This window comes from Anser cygnoides, chromosome 10, assembly GCF_040182565.1.
Source record: "Anser cygnoides isolate HZ-2024a breed goose chromosome 10, Taihu_goose_T2T_genome, whole genome shotgun sequence".
NCBI lineage: Eukaryota > Metazoa > Chordata > Aves > Anseriformes > Anatidae > Anser > Anser cygnoides.
Window position 1 is genome coordinate 10,650,104 of NC_089882.1, and position 17,696 is coordinate 10,667,799.

The 17,696-nt window shown below is 34.8% G+C and overlaps 1 protein-coding gene across 6 annotated transcripts in view; it reads left to right on the forward strand.

Annotated features, from left to right (window-relative positions):
• The window catches only part of FHIT (fragile histidine triad diadenosine triphosphatase), a 560,843-nt gene that overhangs the window by 19,576 nt on the left and 523,571 nt on the right, over positions 1–17,696 (forward strand). The window contains exon 1 of one of the 6 annotated variants that reach the window (XM_067003234.1): positions 17,335–17,413. The exons of 2 other annotated variants lie outside the window; for them this stretch is intronic. The gene's annotated coding sequence lies outside the window, so the exon portion shown is untranslated. Of the gene's footprint in view, positions 1–17,334; positions 17,414–17,696 lie in introns of those variants that run through there. 3 more of the 6 variants (XM_067003233.1, XM_067003235.1, XM_067003232.1) reach the window with 3 other exon arrangements.

A 17,696-nucleotide genomic window follows, 5' to 3' on the forward strand; every position in this document is an offset into this window, starting at 1 on the left:
ATTATCCCTTTGTAGCCTTGAAGTACAGGAAGAAGAAGATACTGTAAAGTTAAGGGTATTTATTACACTGCATTGACAAACATTGCCACCCATCCTTTGCTGTTATACTCACAGATCTAAATTCATGGATTAAAGATAAAGCTGACAGGACAACTTCTTTAGCCACCTGGCTTTTCTATCACACAGAAATGCTGAGCGTTAGTTAGAGGGAAAATGTAAAGAAAGTTGATATGCTGAGGGTGGCCAAATTTTATAGAATGATTGCTGACTTCTGCTTTGTTCACAATGGTTAAGTTATTCTGGTGCAGTTATGTTTGCAAAGATTAATGCTAGGTGTATTTAAAAATAAATGCACAGGTATTGCTTCTGGTCACTAGCTCAATAATGCGAGGTGGGGAAAAATGTTAATAGTGGTATTTTTTTACGTTTCTTCTGAATTTACATGAGGCTATCTTATGTAGTAGTATGCATCAACCAGTTGTACAGAAACAATGAAATAAGATATGTAATGTTGCAGAGATCTGGTAATTTTTTTTCCTCCCACTGTGTATTGGGTAATTTCAGTGAAATGAATGAAACTTCAGTGAATGTGTATAAAGTGTCACAGTAACTTTAGCCTTTGAAAGTAATTCAGCATTCTGCAAAGAACATGCTTGTTCTTTGATTCATATTTAAAGTTGAAATATGGGGGGTGTTTTTTATTTTCATTTTAATTTTTTTCCCTAAAAAGAGATTGGATAATGCATCAGGTACCATGAAAAAGACTCATTTTCATCCCATAATCTTACTTTTTATTTCAACAAATTCTTTCTCTTCATTTTGAGATTTTCTGCTATCTGTTTTGGAAAAGCTGAACTTTGATATCGTAGTTCAGGGATATCAATTCTGATATCACAGAAAATAATTGTGATAATTAAAGCAGCATGCAACGTAAAAGGAAGATTTAGAAATTCAAGATTGTCACATTATGCAGTGAAATTTAAACCAGCATAGATTTGTGTGTCATCAGTTCTAGCTCATTGTGATCAATTGTTGAAACATTTGTTAAACAACAGATTTGTGTAATGCAGAAGAGATGAATGTGTGGTGTGGACCTGATTTTTTTTTTTTTGGTGGATATTTGTGTTTTATGACATAGTAAATTGATTTTTAATGTTTATATGCGCAGTTAAGCTGTTTATAGTTAGGTGAACAGAAACAAAAAAGGAAAGTGGAACAAATACTTCTGGTGCGTAAAAGTATTTTCAAAGGAAAACTTGAGAAGCAAGAAAGTTCACTTAAACATGGCAACAGTGATTTGTACTTTTATAGTTGTTTGTACCTGCTTTATCTTCTATTTGACTGTAGTTATTTTGGTTCCTGTTGTATGTGATAGGTGACCAGTGAGTCAAATATGCATGCTCTAATCCTTACTGTATTAATCTTCAACAGAGAGTTTTGGCTTACATTTCTCTGACCCCAGTTCCCTTTCTCCTGTTTTTATTTGGGTTAAGAGCTGCAACAGTTCTCTTTCCTGTTGGAGTTCAGTGGTCATTTTCTTTATATAAAGTGTGTGTTAATATGCAGGGGGATCAGTAGTTTCAAGAAACAGATTAGAGATGCAGAAAAATCAGAGATTTTGTTTTGTACAGCCAGAACTAAGAAACATCTGCATATCTGACCCAAAAAAGGAATTCATCATGTAGACAGAAGGGAAAGAGTAGACTTGACACTAGGTATCCATCAACCAGTTGTCATCCTGAATTCGGGAAACAAGTTGGCATCCTGAGACCACTAGGTGTAGACATTTCAAGAACATATTCTCTTGTATTATGTCTGTGACATGTAAATTGACAAAGATGTAAGCTCAGATAGCTGCTCATCCCAACCTTTGAAACCTAAAAATAACACATTTAAGTTTGAATATACTACTGAAATACCAGCAAAGAAAGAATGTAACAGTACATAACTGGTGCCATTGTACTGCAGATGACTTTTAATTTCTTAGAGATGTTGAGAGATTAACGTCCAGCTGGTCCCCTCAGACCACTTATACAAACAAACAAACAAAAAAACCCACTCTGTGACTAGACTATTAGTGAAAATGAGTGATGTGAAGGAGTTTGTTTTGTGGCATATTGACCCACATCCAACAGGAGGGGGGAAGAAGTCTGCCTTTTGTCATGGAACGTTAAAATAATTGGTTCTAGCCTAGTTATAAAGGACAGAGGGAATCAAAGGTGAGGAACAACCCCACTGACAAAGTGGGGTAAGGTGTTTCAGATGCTGGCTATATCTGGCAATAAATAATACTGAATATTATTTATTACTCTAGTAGGGAAAGAAAAAAAGGCAATATTAATCAGGGCTGCAGGACGCCACATTGTATTAGAATAAAGGATGTAGGCATACCTGGAATGTATGAAACATGGGACTTGAATTCAGTGTCAGTGACATGATCACTTCTGTGTGCTGCTGGTTTTAAAACAGTCTCAGATTTTCCAACAATTAAAGGAAATAACTAGGGAAGGACAAAAAAGGATGGAAGGAGAGTGATTAAAGTAGAAAAAATAATAATAGAATCTTAATCACTGGCACATCGGTACCTGGAAATAATTGCAATGTTTAATTGGCAGAAAGATGGAAGTGTTCAGGAAATGCAGTCCACTTGCACGTTGTTTCAGTGCTCGTGCTGCAGTATTCTGCATTTGGTCAAGTGCCTTTGTCATTAAGAGGCACATTTCTTGTAAACGTTTTCCCACTAATTGTTTCTAATGCATTTCTTTAATTTATTGAGGACTTGAGAGTTGGAAACACTGACTGCTCAACTTCCACAGACAAATGGAAGGAATCCTACCTTGAAATAATATAGTAGTGTCCTGTTTCTGGAGAACAGGAATGCATTTGTATTTCAGCAGAATAATTTACGAATAGCTTACTTAGTAAAAACAGCAGTACTTTAAAGATATTTTTTTCCAAATTACCTCCTTTGTGTACCTGAAATTTCTAAGACAATTTTCTGTGGTATTTATTTGCTTGTAAGATTATTTTAATATTTTCTGTGGGATAGCTATTTACAGAAGGCATCACTGTTATATATACACACACTTTGAAAATATAACTGCATTGAACAGCATAGGTTGATTTTTTTTTAATAAATTATCTGGATTTGGAAGTAGCTGACTTTGGAAACCTGCTTCTATATCCCATAAAATCCTGTAAAAATGTAGGCCTAATATATCCTTTTTACTTATACATAGAATTTATTTATTTGGATAATATTTATAGTAATAGAATAACAACTATATTATTGACACACCAATAGAACTGAAAGGTGATTCCTTGAATTAAGGTGACATTGCGTGCAAGTGTGATTGAATTTAGGTTCCTTCTTACCAGACACAATTGATAAGCCCTTAGAATCTCCAAATAAATACTTCTGCTTTAAGGTCAGTCCAGACCTCATGGACTGCTTTTGCTTTCTTTGATAAAATTCAATGCATGCATGCCAAATTGCTTTCCTCCAACTTAACCCTAGCACCATTTGAATTCATAAATGCTACAAAAGGAAAGCTTATAAATGCATGCAACAGTGAAGTAGAAAAATGTCATGCCTACCTAATCTATTTTCTGGGAAGGGGGGAAAATCTTTTTATTCTTTTTTATTTCTCAAGTCTCAGTAAATATGAGGATTGGATGTTATACTTAGAATCAAGAATTGTCTTTCATATTTTCAGTGGCTATAAAAACATTTGCTGCCTTTGATGTATTGTCTCTGAAATGAGTCAGTAAAAGAATCTTTCTTTTACTGTATTGAATTAGAGTAGCATGCTGCATTCAAATTTCTTCATTTTTTTTTTTTTTTTGTACTTGTTTATGTAGTGGCTGTTAAACGACTGTTCTGAAGCTTTTGGTTTTCAGGATAAAGTATTCAATTGGTAGTACAGCATTTAGTAGATGAAACAAAGGAATGCTTCATATAAAGCCTCAATATGGTAACTAGTTTACAAAAGCATTAGAAATGGCATCAATGGGAGTTTTGTTATGCATTGATGACAAGTATGTAGTTTTAAATAACTTGGACAGGAAGTAAACAGATTATTCTAAAATAGAGCACTTGACAGAGAAGGAGGTTTTTACACTGTAAACAGGACCCTTCAGAGGAAAAAAAAACAACATTGTGCCATGATGTTTCTATCATAAAGTTTTTGTCATGGCTTTGTAGCTCAAAACAAACTATCTTAGCAGCAGCCACTTTGCAGTGGGTGTTTTTTTGAACATCAGTAGGATGGATTGTTGAGAAAGGAAGTAAAAATGAAGTGGGTAAAGTTTAGTGCATGTGTTGATACCACATCTTTTTGTCTGTGTAAATTGAACAGCTGAATGGAGTAATTTTTCTCGTTACTAGTTTTTATAATTGTTCTCCTATGTCATGTTGTCTTAAAGATTTCAGGTACAGTCAAGGTGATATTGCAGTCACATAAATTTTAATTCCTTGTTCACAAATCAGGACTGGTGAGTTCTGAGTCACTTCCTCAGTTGCAGATAGCATGGAAAAATGTCTTTTTGTCAAGGACAATAGTAATATTATGAATGTTGTTCCTTTACTGAACAGAAAAAGGATCTTTACCAAGTATGGAATATAGGTGTATATAATTTGTACAAATATTTCTTTATATTTCACATACGTCATAGGGATTTTAAATACATAGTGTGATTAAAAAAAAAAATCCATGCAAACTGCTGGGTTTTATCCTCTTATATGAAGGATTTTTTTTTTCCTTATTTCTGAATGTTGGTACAGAAACAGTGCTTGGAAGGATTTTCTGATTCCTCATCTTTGTCAGTGTATTTACTGCATGAGCTTAGCAGGCATTGTCCTTCAAGCTTCTGAAGACTGTTTTCCACACCTTGAAAATTAGGATTATACCTTTCAGCATGTATGACACGTTGATTTCTAACTTGAAAAGTTTTCTATGTAGTAGCTGCCAAATTTATGTTAGAATTTAAGTATGGATGGAGAGTGAGGTAACAGCAGTGGTAATGTGTTTTCCAGGTGACTGCATCATATGGTGTTAAAATTCTGTATATCATGGTATGACTAAGATGCGGTGGCTTTATACAACCTGAAATGTGAACTTTTACTAAGACTTTGATTCCATAACGCTTCTTTATGGTATAGGAGGTTCAAAGGATATTAGAAATTTGCAATTGTCTCAGGATTAGTTATTAGTCATTGTTATACCAATATTTCTTGGGTAAAATGGAAATTTGTTGTAATCAGGGGTGTTTTTTCTAAGTGAAATAAAGCAGTTAACCTTCATAAACTGTTATTTGTTGGAAACATCTTAGGTTTATTTTCCTGAAGGTGGCTTACTGATGCTATGAACTGTTACCTGTAATCAGGTTAATCTACAAACAGAAATTAAATAATAATGCGTTCCTCAAGTTTTAAAGATGTGTAACTAGTATCTTGTGTTTTATTAACAAGTCTCGCTTTATTTCCTAATTAAAAATTTAATTTACAACTATTTATTTGTAAAGTTGAAATTCTGCATCTAACAGATGTTGAATCATTCTGTTTTGAAAGGTGACTGAAATAAGTCAGGTAATTCTTAAGTTAAAATCACTATCCTTTAAAATGTTCTCAATTCTTAAGAAAGAAAAACAAAACAAAACAAAAACCGTGCTCAAAAACAAAAAAAGAAAACTCAAACCAAAACCATTTCAGTTGACAGTCCGTCAGTCATGCCTGATTTTCTGGAGAAAGTATCATGTGCCACAGAACTCTTTATATCTCTTGAAGCTCTAGCTTCTGGGCAGAAATGGCAAAAAGATGTTCAGATTACAATTAAAGGGATTCCTCTTCATCATAGTTGGTAAGAGATAAAACTTTAATCACTCAGTTACATCTTTTAGCTTTTTTTTTTTTTTTTCTTAAACTCTTAAAGATCAGGAGCAAAACACCTTGGTCTGATTAGGTTGTACTGCTGACACTGCAAAAGACTATGCTCTTAGCACCAGCATATTGAACATCTTGTAAATGAATTGTTTGTGTTTAATAAGGTAGTTGAAGAAATTGCACAGTAGTTGTAATTTTGTGTCCACTTATGAAACCTGTATTATCAAGGCTTCATCCAGTAGAAACTGCTGTACACATTTTACTATTAAAAAGGTAAGTGTATTAATGTAACTTAGGTAATACTGTGTGATAGCAGCAAGACTGAAATATGTTATTAGGAAATTGCTTATTTATGGGCTCACAAAGCCAGTTGGAGAGTATTGAAGTCACCAGTAACCTGTTCTGATGCTAAGGTTTAGCAAAAGGCTTTGAATATTTAATAGGGAAACCTGACACATTCAAGCCCCTCCCTACGTAGTACCCACAGGATAAAGACGAAGGTGAATGTGTGAAACCATTCAACTGTCATTGAAGCAGATGCAAATCCAAATCTGGAGTCAAAATCCTGGGCATTGCAGGGCCGATATTTGCCATTTAGTATGAGAAAATAAACTTTACATTTAAGGAGGGACTTATTTCCTTCAACTATGCTTCCCCTCCCCGGCATGATTTTTTTTTTTTTGCTATTTTTTTTTAACTTTCAAAATTATTATTGTTTGCTTTTATTTTTTTACATTTAAAATATTCCTGAAGGAATAGCCGCAGAAATATATCATCAGCCCGGCAAGGGAATTCTGTTAGGAATGGAACAGAGATAGCACATGTCACTGCAGATGTTAGACACCCTTTAAACTAATTCAGTTAGGTAGACTGTCAAAAGGTTAATGCAAATCAATTTTCAAAAAGGACATTCTTTATCAAGCACTTCTGAAATTGCAGTTTTGAACTCTTAGTAGAAATTAAATAAAGATTCTAATTTTGTCTCTTATGCTATATACTGTCAACATAAAAAACTGACTTAATTCAATGAGAATTCCAATTTATATATAAATTGTAATTTTCATTACTTCTGTGCTGCTTCACCATTATTCCTGCTTATCCATTCTAGCTATGAGTAATGCCATTTTTGTACGATGACAAATTTTAATATCTAAATAATCATACTGCTGCAACTTATAGTATTTCAGTTTAAAAACAGAAAATTATAACCATTTAGATCAAAGTTGCATTATTTTGTTATCCCTAATAATTCAGTGACTGCTCTATAACTCTACTGCAATGCAGCTCTCTAATAAATTATTTTTCATTAAACAGTTTTCTGAAAATCTCCTATTAGCATCGTTAAGCCTACACCACATTTTTGTGTCTCAAACTACTGTCCTGCCCCTATGTTTTCAAATGAATGGAGAGTTTGATGGAATCTATGCTAATTTTCTCAATAGACAGACCAGCAAAGAAAATAGAAGCTAAACAGTTTGTTCCAGCTGCTCTCCCAGAAGACCCTGTCTGGTAGCTGTCCCTCCCTGCCCAGAGGAGCTACCGGAGGCAAACTGAGCTGTGAGGTTTCAGTGAGGCCGAGTGTTTAGGAGTGGCCTCATTGCTGAGAAACTCCAACTTGCATTCAGTGCTAAAAGGAGAGGATGGCTTTTGGCCATGTCCTTGTTTTGAAATGTCATAGTCTTTTACCTCTCAAATGTTCTGTTTCTAATGGTGAGAACTAGGAAGCTGCGGTAGCTAATTGAGTCTTCTTTTTCCTAATCTCAGTGTTCGGTACTCTGCATGAGGGAGTATAAATTCCTACACTAATTCACACGTGATTTGAAATATAGGTAAACCTGCTTATTTTTATTACCCTAAAATGACATATTTATATTACCACTATTTTACTCAGCCTATTAATATATTTTATTTAGCTTAAGTCAGGTTTTAGAAACATTTATTTTAGTTAAATATGCCAAATTGCAGACATGAATTTGTACAAACAAATCAAGTCCAACTTTCTTTTATTTGGGTTTTGGAGGAGTTGTTTTTTTGTTTTTTTCTTTTTCTTTTTACTCTTAAATCAGTAAGTCATGCCAGACTATTTCAGTATTTTTTAGAATACACTTAAATTCCTTCAACATAAAGCAGCATTTCTATCTTAACTTGTTTATAGTTTTTATTTTCACTTCAGGTTTATTTGTACTTCTTGAAATGAAACTGCAAGTCAATACTAACTGAAGGTAAATATCTTTTGTTTGAAAGATTGGTAAGAATTCAGGTCTATATTAGATAGTATTGAATACACTCTGAAGGTCCATTAAAATTTTTGTGCTATTTAGGAGTCAGGGTGCAAACAAAATCTCACTTCCATTTTTACTATTTTTTATTACATTGGTACTTTGGATTTATTTATTTATTTATCTATTTGTGCTAGTTTTACAAGCTAGATTTCTTGCAGGAAAGTCTTTGCTGACTTCCAAGTCTGGGCACCACTGAAAGAACCTGAAAAGGATTTGGCCTTTTCTTATCTTTTTGAAGACTAGTAACAACAACAAAAGCTTAGTGCTGAATACCTGATTCTAAACTGATGCTATCGACACTATGGCTGTAGGAGAATAAGGGTTGGGGAAGGAAGTCTCCTCTCTAAAGGAGGACATCTGGGAAAGAAGTATCAACAATTTCAAAGAGAATTTTTGGGACAAATACATGTGTAAGTAGCCTTTTTTTTTGTGTGGTAGTGCTCACTCAGACTGATCCCTAAAAAATGACAATGGTACATAGGTACTCTGTCCAGTGCAGCATTCATACTGCGCAATATGTTATGAATTTATGTTCTCAGAATAAACTACTGGGTGGGTAGAGGATGTTTATTTTTATTAGAACTGTATTCTAATAAAAGCATTTCATGAGTTTTGTAGAATAAATAAGACATACTTGGAATGTGAAAATGAGATGTTGGTTTGCTTGTGAATGTGGCAACTCAGAGCACTCCTGAAGGTATTTTCCTTGCAATGACAATGTTTTTCAGTGTTATGCTAGGCACAAACAGGTGGAAGGAACAGAGGCAGATGAAATTACTATCTTCAGCGTTGAGATGAATTAGAGTTAATAATGTATTGCTATACATCAAAAATGTTTTTGAGAATGTTTTCAGAGATATTTTGATGAGTTCAGGGAGGAGTTGGTGGTATCATTAAATAAGTTGGCAACTTCTGTAACTGGCTTTTTGGTATTATAGCTCAAGGGAAAGTCAATAAGCTTTGATTCCCAGAATTAATGTAATTATTTTGATTTTTTTTTCTGGCTCCTTCTGAGGAAGGCTGCAGTAATATAATATCAGATGGCCAAAAGCAATTCAGAAAGCCAATGTCCCATAGGATGACGTACAAATGTAGGAAGACTGGGGGTGGAATAAATCATTTCCTCTGATCTTGTTAGCAATGAAATTATTATAGAGAAGCAAATGATCAGGCAGTGCTAATGCCAGAATATTCTAAAAGGAAGTGCAAAGTATGAGCTTCTTTGATTACCAAAGTTACTCTTTTTAAAGAGTTGTTTTTTTTTTTTTTTTTCCCCTTTCACCTACAGTGTATTCCTTACACAATGTATGAAGCTATTCTCACTGCCATTTGTTTTGGTAACTGTAATAGGCTGCTTTAGGTCAGCTCCTACTCTTGCATTTTGGCTGATTTGGAATAATCAGACGTCAATCTTCATCCTTCCCTTCCCTTGACTTGGTGAGAAATTATTTTAAATGTTTTGGTGAGAAAAGTCGCATTGTCTTTCTGACTATTTAAAAGCTGATACTAATGTATTTAATTGCATGTTCCCATGAGAGAAAAAGGAAGACAGGTGAGGGGGGTGAGACATGGTTATATAAACACCTTCTCGAACAGCATAGGCCAGAGAACTTGCAAATTAGCCCTAAAATGCAAAACTTTGATTAGCTTCCCATGAAGTCACTTTTTCCTCCCTGACCAAAAGAAATTCAAAATATGATGCACTGAATCTTCAGAATGAAACTTTTCCATAGGTAAACAAAATGTATTTTGATGTGCTACTTGTTTAGAAAAGAAGTGGGAAACCTAACACGCAACATCTGTAAACGTATTTTGTCTTGGGGAGAGGAAAAAAAAGTTTGTGAAAAGTGTTCTAGAAGCCTATACTTTTTTTTATTTTTTTTTCTTAGCCTTATTTTCAGGGTTTAAGGAGTAAAAATTACATCCTGAAAACAGTGGATTTTAAGGTGTTTTCATACATTTTTCCCCCTTTCCTTTTTATAATTTCTTCATGGGGATGTACAAATACAAGAAAATAAATGCCTAGGCTTTATCCACAGAATTTCGTGCACAGAACTCTGTTAATAGTTCTGTCTTTATGCAGAAAAGAAAAGGTGATATGTTTAGTATACATAGAGAGATTCTTGCCAACTCCAAGCAGAGGATGCTGGAAGGTGTTACTCTTACTGTATCACCAGCATGCTTTCAGATTTTGTGCCGGTCCCTGTTGAAGTGTGCAGCCTGTCCCATGCTGGTGCTTTCTTAACCAGCTGGTCTGGCGGTGGTGCTGGAGGAGGTCCCTTGCAGTTCAGTAGAACTGACTGTGCCAGAGCCAGGCAAATTACCTGTCTGCTGTAAACCGCCTTTGGCAAGCCCTGCTGTTCTGTTCTTCCACCTGAGATCCACACCACCTGTGGGAAGCTTTCCTTTCACCACTCAGGCAGGCTTTGACCCAGAAGTCTTCGTTTTCCAGCCCCACTTCTGCCAGCACAAGCTGTAAATTCTAAAAGTGCAGCAGAGGCTGTATTCCAGAAGCGTTTTGCCCAAAGTGAGATGTGGAGCCTCTAGAACATCCTGTTGGGGCCAAGTTATTTTCACAGCTTGCTACAAATATTGTAACTTGAAATCATCACTGGCACCGTTATTTAAGGCTGACCAACTCCGTTGTGTTTGAAGTGCCATGTACTGCAGTAAAGCTGACCGGGTGTCACTTAGCAGCTGTGGTCACAGAGATCTGCTTCCCCAGTCACTGGAGTAGCCGGCAATTAGCAGCCATCACAGAAGGTTAACTTCTCTGTTAGTCTCACTGCAAGCCTGCCCTGAGTATAGCCCTTAATAGCTATTAACTAGGCAAATACAATTCTGTGTAATTCTCTAATTTTCGTAATCTGGATTTGACGTGCAATGTTTTCTAGGCAAAGCCTGAAGTCAGCTAGAAGTTGTCGGTTACTGTAAGGGATGATGTTCTGAGTGGTTAAATTTAAGGGTAATTTTTTTCAGATGTACCCAACTGACTGGAGAACCTAAACCCCAGTTTTGCAAGAGGTTTGACTTTCAGTAAGGTTAATGCTTTTTTTACCTGGTGAATTCAATGAATTTGAATTCCACTGAATTTACTGCTTAGTGGTTTCTCAACAGTCATTCCCTAGGTAAACATTTGTAGTTCACACTAATCTAAGATGCTTTTGTTTGATGTACCACCTTGCGCTTACTACACACTGAGACATCCAGAGAATTAGTAGTCTGCGTAATGATTATTCTTACCTTTATCACAGAGTAACTTCCCCGTGAGCTACGTGAAGGCTCATCAGTACACAGAAGCCAGTTTCACAAAGCAATTACAGATTCTGATGACGCAGCTAAGTATGTTTTATAAATCCTACTATGTGCATTATAAGGCATTTGAGAGCCTGGTGTCCTGCATGTTAATTAGATTGTGGGATCTTCAAAACAAGGATAAGGCTCATAGGTCACTCAGGTGCTTTGGAAAATGCTAGTTTGTGATGCTTATGTTGTACAACTGAAATCTTCTGTCATTTAATAGGGATTTTTTTTACTATATGTAAAACTGAACCTAAATGATTCAGTTCCTAAATGTTCCTTCCTTGTGGTTTGCTCTTATTTTTCTTATTTCTCTTTTAGTAAATCTGGTAATCTGAATAGCAGACTCTTGTCTGGTAAGCGCTGTTTTGTACAGCTGCAAGCACTCTGAAGTGCTGATAGGCCTTGCATAAACCATGGTCTGATTTAAATTTTTTTTTTCCCCCCACCTTCTGGAGATTTTTGTGATCGTTCCCTCACATTATTCTTAAATTTCGTGTCCGTGTGTTTGATGGTGTAAAGCTGATCCCATGATTCTCTGCTGCAGAGGTTCAGTCCACAGACTCACAAATGTACCAAGCCAACGTGGTACGAAAACATAGAATTTGTCATAACTAAAGAAAACATGAAAGTTAAAAGAACAGAGGCTCAGTGGAATCAAAAATAAAGAAATAAGATTTCCTCACTTGTTGGTTTTACTAATTACATAGTTATTATCCTACTGAAGTCCTCCAGGTAATATAACTGCTTATGTCGAACTCTTTTGTTTTGTCACCGTCTTAGAATGCTTCTTTTTTTCTGAAGACATAACTTCATCTTTCTCAAGCATTTATTTTACACTTTGAAGTAATCTTTAGAGTATATCCTTTGGAAATATATTTTATTGGAGCATTAACAATGCAGTTGAGGCTTTGAAAAATGTGGGAGCCGTGGGCGCGTGAGGCTTGCCAGGTTACAGTTTTCTTTTAGTAGAGAAGAATAGGATTTTTTAGTAGTCTTGAGTAGAGACAACTGTCATTAATCTTTACCTTGGCAAAAACAAGGTATTGCACATGGAATATGCCATAAAAGTGGCATGTAAGTATTATTCTGAATAAAAATAATCATTAATGGTGCTCATTAGCAAATACCAAAGATGGGAAACAGATTCCATACAGAGCTGTCCTGTACGCTTATACTCTTGAAAAAGCAGACATCAGTTGATATATAGGTAATTAATGGATTTAATGACTTTTTGCATGCTTACTTGAAAATTCACAGGGGAAGTCTGTAGTTACAGTTAATGGTAGCATCACAGAGGATTATTTTTGCCTAGTGATTTGTATTTTATTCCTAGGTGTGTACGTACAGATCATTAAACTCGTATTCATGTTGCAAATATTTGTGTAAGAATTAAGTTCAAAATCCTGAATGACCAAGCAAATTTTATAGTTTGAAGTAATCTTCCACAGGCAGTTGGCTGTATGACTAATAGAATTACGTATGCGTAAAATTGCTTTTACTGTAGAAGCCAAAATGCAGAATAATAGCTTGTCAAACTGTCATTTGCAAGTGAGATCATAGATTTCGTTGTCCAAATTAGGTTGCATTCTCCTTCTTTTGTCAGGTCACATTCTAATAACCATATTGTGCATTAAACCCTGTGATTATCTGAACACTTGACAGATGGTAGGCTGTTAATTTATATGTAAGAGACAGTGATTGCCTGTGCAATAATGGTATTCAACAAAATATAAAATGTCAAAATCCACTTTTTGTTATGTTTTTATTTGACTTATTTCAGAAAGGTAATTCTATCAGAGTAATTTTTTTCATAGCTAAACATATGCTTCATTTACTAGTACTAACGGGTTTTGGAGTTTGAAATCCTACTTTTTATACTGAGAGTTGTTTAAATGTTGGTCAAGAGTACAAGAAAATTGTACAGTGAAAATGACAAATGTTGTTATGTTTATTAATCTGAGGATTTTAATATTATATTACTTGACTTTAAGGAAGTCAGATTAATTTTAGATCACTTAAGAAGTAGTATGGTACTAATCAATTGGATTTATGCTAACATAGCTGTTCTAACTTTATACCAGAAGTTTGTTAAATTACTGAAATGAGTAGTTAGTTTCTCCTAACATCTTCTTCAATTACTGTTTAAACTTGCTTGAAAGTAGTTGCAGAAAACAATACGTCCAGGTATCCAGGTACACTCCATGTGTGCGCTGGGGGAGAGGCGGGGGGAGTTAATGGCTGAAAATTGGTACTAGATGATTTTTATTGAGCATATGAGTGATACAAAGTGATTTGTTGTCTTCCACACTTGGGGGGGAGGGGGGTAGGTAAGGAAAGGAGGTTATCATCAGCATAGTTAATATATATAATATAAGCACTTACTATAAAGAAAATAGTTCTGAAGGATAATGTTCTTCAGGAAAAGACATGCACAAAAAAAATCAGAAGTGAAATTCTTGCACTTTTCTTCTAAGATGAATACTTTTATCTAAATGTTTTAACCTCTTAAACGTTATGAAGATATGTTCAGTAACGGATGCTTGTGACATTTTGAAGGAACTGCAGAGCAGTGTAGTTTATCATAATCTGTACATTATGTTATAATGATATTTTATGTAAATTTTACCAAAATAGAAAAGAAGATGCTTTTCCATGTATTTGGAAATGTTCCTGATGTATGTATGCCAAGTACATACCACCAAAGAGAAATTTAAACTGAAGTAACACCATTGTTGCAGCCATTTGGTTTTCTGCAGTTTTACCTTTTGATTTATATAGCATGAATTATTTATAAACCATAACTTTTAAGATGCTAGTGCCATTTCCTATAACAGTCCCATTAAAGTATAATAAAAATATATTAAAATATATGTTATATAGAAAATATATTTGCTAAGATGAGCTTTGCAATACTAAATAGTAGACCAAATATCTATCAGGCCTATCTATAAAGCCAAGCTGCTACTTAGTATTTAAGAACATGTACTCCTTATAGTACCACTCCTCCTTGTAGTAAAGTTATATCTGCTTCTTTGATAATTTATTTATTAATCTTCTATTGTGGTCTTAGTGATTGGGCCTAAGGGTGTTGGAACAAAAAATTCATATATCTGCCGTTTTTGGATACAAATCCTACAGTTGGACATCCGTGAGTTAGAAGAATTTCCTAATGCTTCTGTGGCCTCAGTTATTTAGTCTCAGGCTTTCTGTTATAGCAGCTGAAACATAAGCAGTAAAACACTTGCTGGAAGACATCACAAAAATGGTTGAAAGTGTTCCCGAATGAGAATACACGCATTCAAGAGCTGATTTAAAATACCTTAAAGAAAACTTGCTGAAAAGCACTAGGAAAAAAACAGTATATACTGTAGTGTAAAGGATAACTGTATGAAATGTATTAGCTAGAGCCTTAAACTGAAAATGCGATATTAGCAATGTTTGTTAAATATTCCTATTTTTACCAGAAGTGTTGCATCTGTGTTTTTTGTACCTATTTTCTGCAAGACTGAAGACCTTCAAGAGCTTTATTTAAACCATAGCACAGCAGTTGTAACATTTTATTGGAACGTTGTTACTCGTAATTTGGGTAACAAATTTGTCCACATACACGTGGCAAAGTACTGCTATGAGCAATATTATTGTTGTCAATGAAACTTTTAGTAGATGGAATTATTATAAGACTTAAATTGTTAGCAGAGGCTAAATCATGAAGTTCCCATAGAGTCTCCTTATGGAAAGATTTTTTTTTTTTTTTTCCAAATTAAATAGTGAATCATTCTAGGTGTTCTCTTCTTTAGGTGAAACCATCTTCCATTAAATTAGCTCTGGTAAGGATGTCAGATTAAGTATTAAAGATGCACTGAACGATTCACGTGCAATATTTGTATTAGCAACTCTGTTCAGGGGGAAAAAAAAAAGGCATACTAAGTGCATTAGAGATATTTTTCCAGGCCTTAACTATGCTAGAGATTGTGAAGGCTCAGCAGAACACTGAAGTTGTTGGGATGTAAACTGTTATGCAGCAGCAGCTTGTTGTTACGCAATAAAGGAGATAAATATCATTGTACTTACTGGGATTATAAAAAGAAACAAACCAAATTGAAAGTGCAGGCATTAATGACTTCAAAAGTACAAGAGCATGTTTCTATTAAAGAGAGCAAGCAGACTAAATGGAATGATGTACAGTTTCTTTGGGGGGATGGTGGGGTGGAGTTGAAGAAAAACCTTGGAACTTTCTTTTAGTGTTTTGCATAATTTTTTATGATATAAAACTAATCTCCATCTGAGATACCTTACTGCTGAAAGTTCAAGCATGCTGCCAAGAATTAGCCAACCATGGTCGTTGGAAGAAAGAATGCTGGTCCTGGTAACGCTTCCTGGATTTTCCAAGATCCCCATTCTTTCTGAGTGACTTTGGTAACCTCTTGTGGTTACTGCCAGTTACCTCATCCATTCAGGTTTTATCTCTAACCTCATCTTTCTTGGTATGAACTGCATACTGTGGTATGCTCAACATGCTATTTACTTGTCTATATCTAAACGTCTAGAGAGCTTTAACAACTTTCCTTTATTATACCATAAAAATTATTAATAAAAGTCAATAAGTAGTAGAAAGTTCAAATGACATTGATATCAATCAAGACAGTACCTTCATTTGTTGCAGTTTGTGAATTAGGTAAAAGTGACTTTTTTTTCTTAACCTGTAGGATTTTGGTGTTTTCAAAATAGTGCTAAACTTCATGAAGACAGAACAACAGCATAGCTGAATTTAGGGAGCAATACTACTACAGATAGAGCAGCTCCAGAGCTTGCCTGTCTCTGCTGCTGTGTATACTATAACCAAGTCACACACTGCAGCAGTTTTTGCCTTCCTCTCACTGTGAAGGGAGCCAAGGCCAATTACTCAACTCACCTGCTAATGTTATGTGCTTAGAAAGAGGAGAAAACATTGGTTGGAAGAGGAGACATGACAGATGAGACAACCAAAACAGCCATATTGCAAACAAGATAAGAACAGTGATAGGAAACGTGTAATTACTGTTTTTCACCAAGACCAAGTAGCAAAAAGGCAACAGGATAGGGAAGAAAAGCTTTTCTCATTTGAACTAGAAACAAAGGGAGCAGAAAGCAACAAAAAGCACAAGATCCTTATAAAACAAACATTCCCATATTATAAGGTGTGCAAGAATATACCCAGCTCTGTTTAAAACAAACAAAAAACCCACACCACAACAGGTACAGTTCAATACTAGCGAAAGCTCAATTTATTTTATCTCCGCTCTTCAAAAAGATTTAGAAAATGTCATTGTTAGTCATTTTATTATAAAGCTCAGACAATTTCTCCTCTCTATAATGAATTTATAGATTAGTTTACAAAAACATTAAGTGTAGGTGTATAAAAGTTTACCATTTTGCATTTAATGAAGGCTACAGCTCCAGTCTTGCAAAGATTTATGCAAATACTTAACTTGATACAGGTGAAGTATTCCATGGTGAAGGCTGTTATGCAGAGGCAGTAACAGCTGGTATAAGGCAACATTAATTTGAAGTACATGGTTGTTATAGTATTTAGAAAGGATTTTCATTTGTGTTTAACATCAGTTTTAGGCGTGAAATACATTCTTATTAACACAAAATAGCTCCTAAGTTATTTGATGCGCTGCCAAACCAAAGAAATGAACCTTTTTTCTTCATTTTTACTTTTGAGATTTGTCACTGATGTGCTTGATTCTTATCATCCAACAATAAACATAAATAGGAATCAGATGTTTCTCAGTACTTATATTCATTATTTTAGTTCTTGCTCTATGGTTTTTCCCTTTAGCTCTCAGCACATCACTCAAGTGCTAGTGGGAATGCATATCAGAGAAGTGAGGAAGGACAAAGAAAAAGGGGAACAAAAAAACCCTTTTGCTACATTTTTTTTTCTTTTCCATGCTAAATTCAGGTAATAAAATGTTCTCCCTTCTATATCATGGTTTTCAATAAGAAATTATGTTCAAAGGAAGCTAGAGAAATATCTTCTAAACATGTATGTTCATAAAATTCTTATTTTCAAGAGCCATTTGAGCAATCATGCCTTTAGAGAAGCTTCTCCCTTAAGTTACAGGACTAGCTCGGCTGTTTTCCCTAGTCCTTTTTAATTTATAAAGAAACTCGATTTTCCTCCAAAATTTTCAGTTGTGTAGATCTGTTTTTGAGTAGACTTTTGTTTTACAATTTCTGCCACA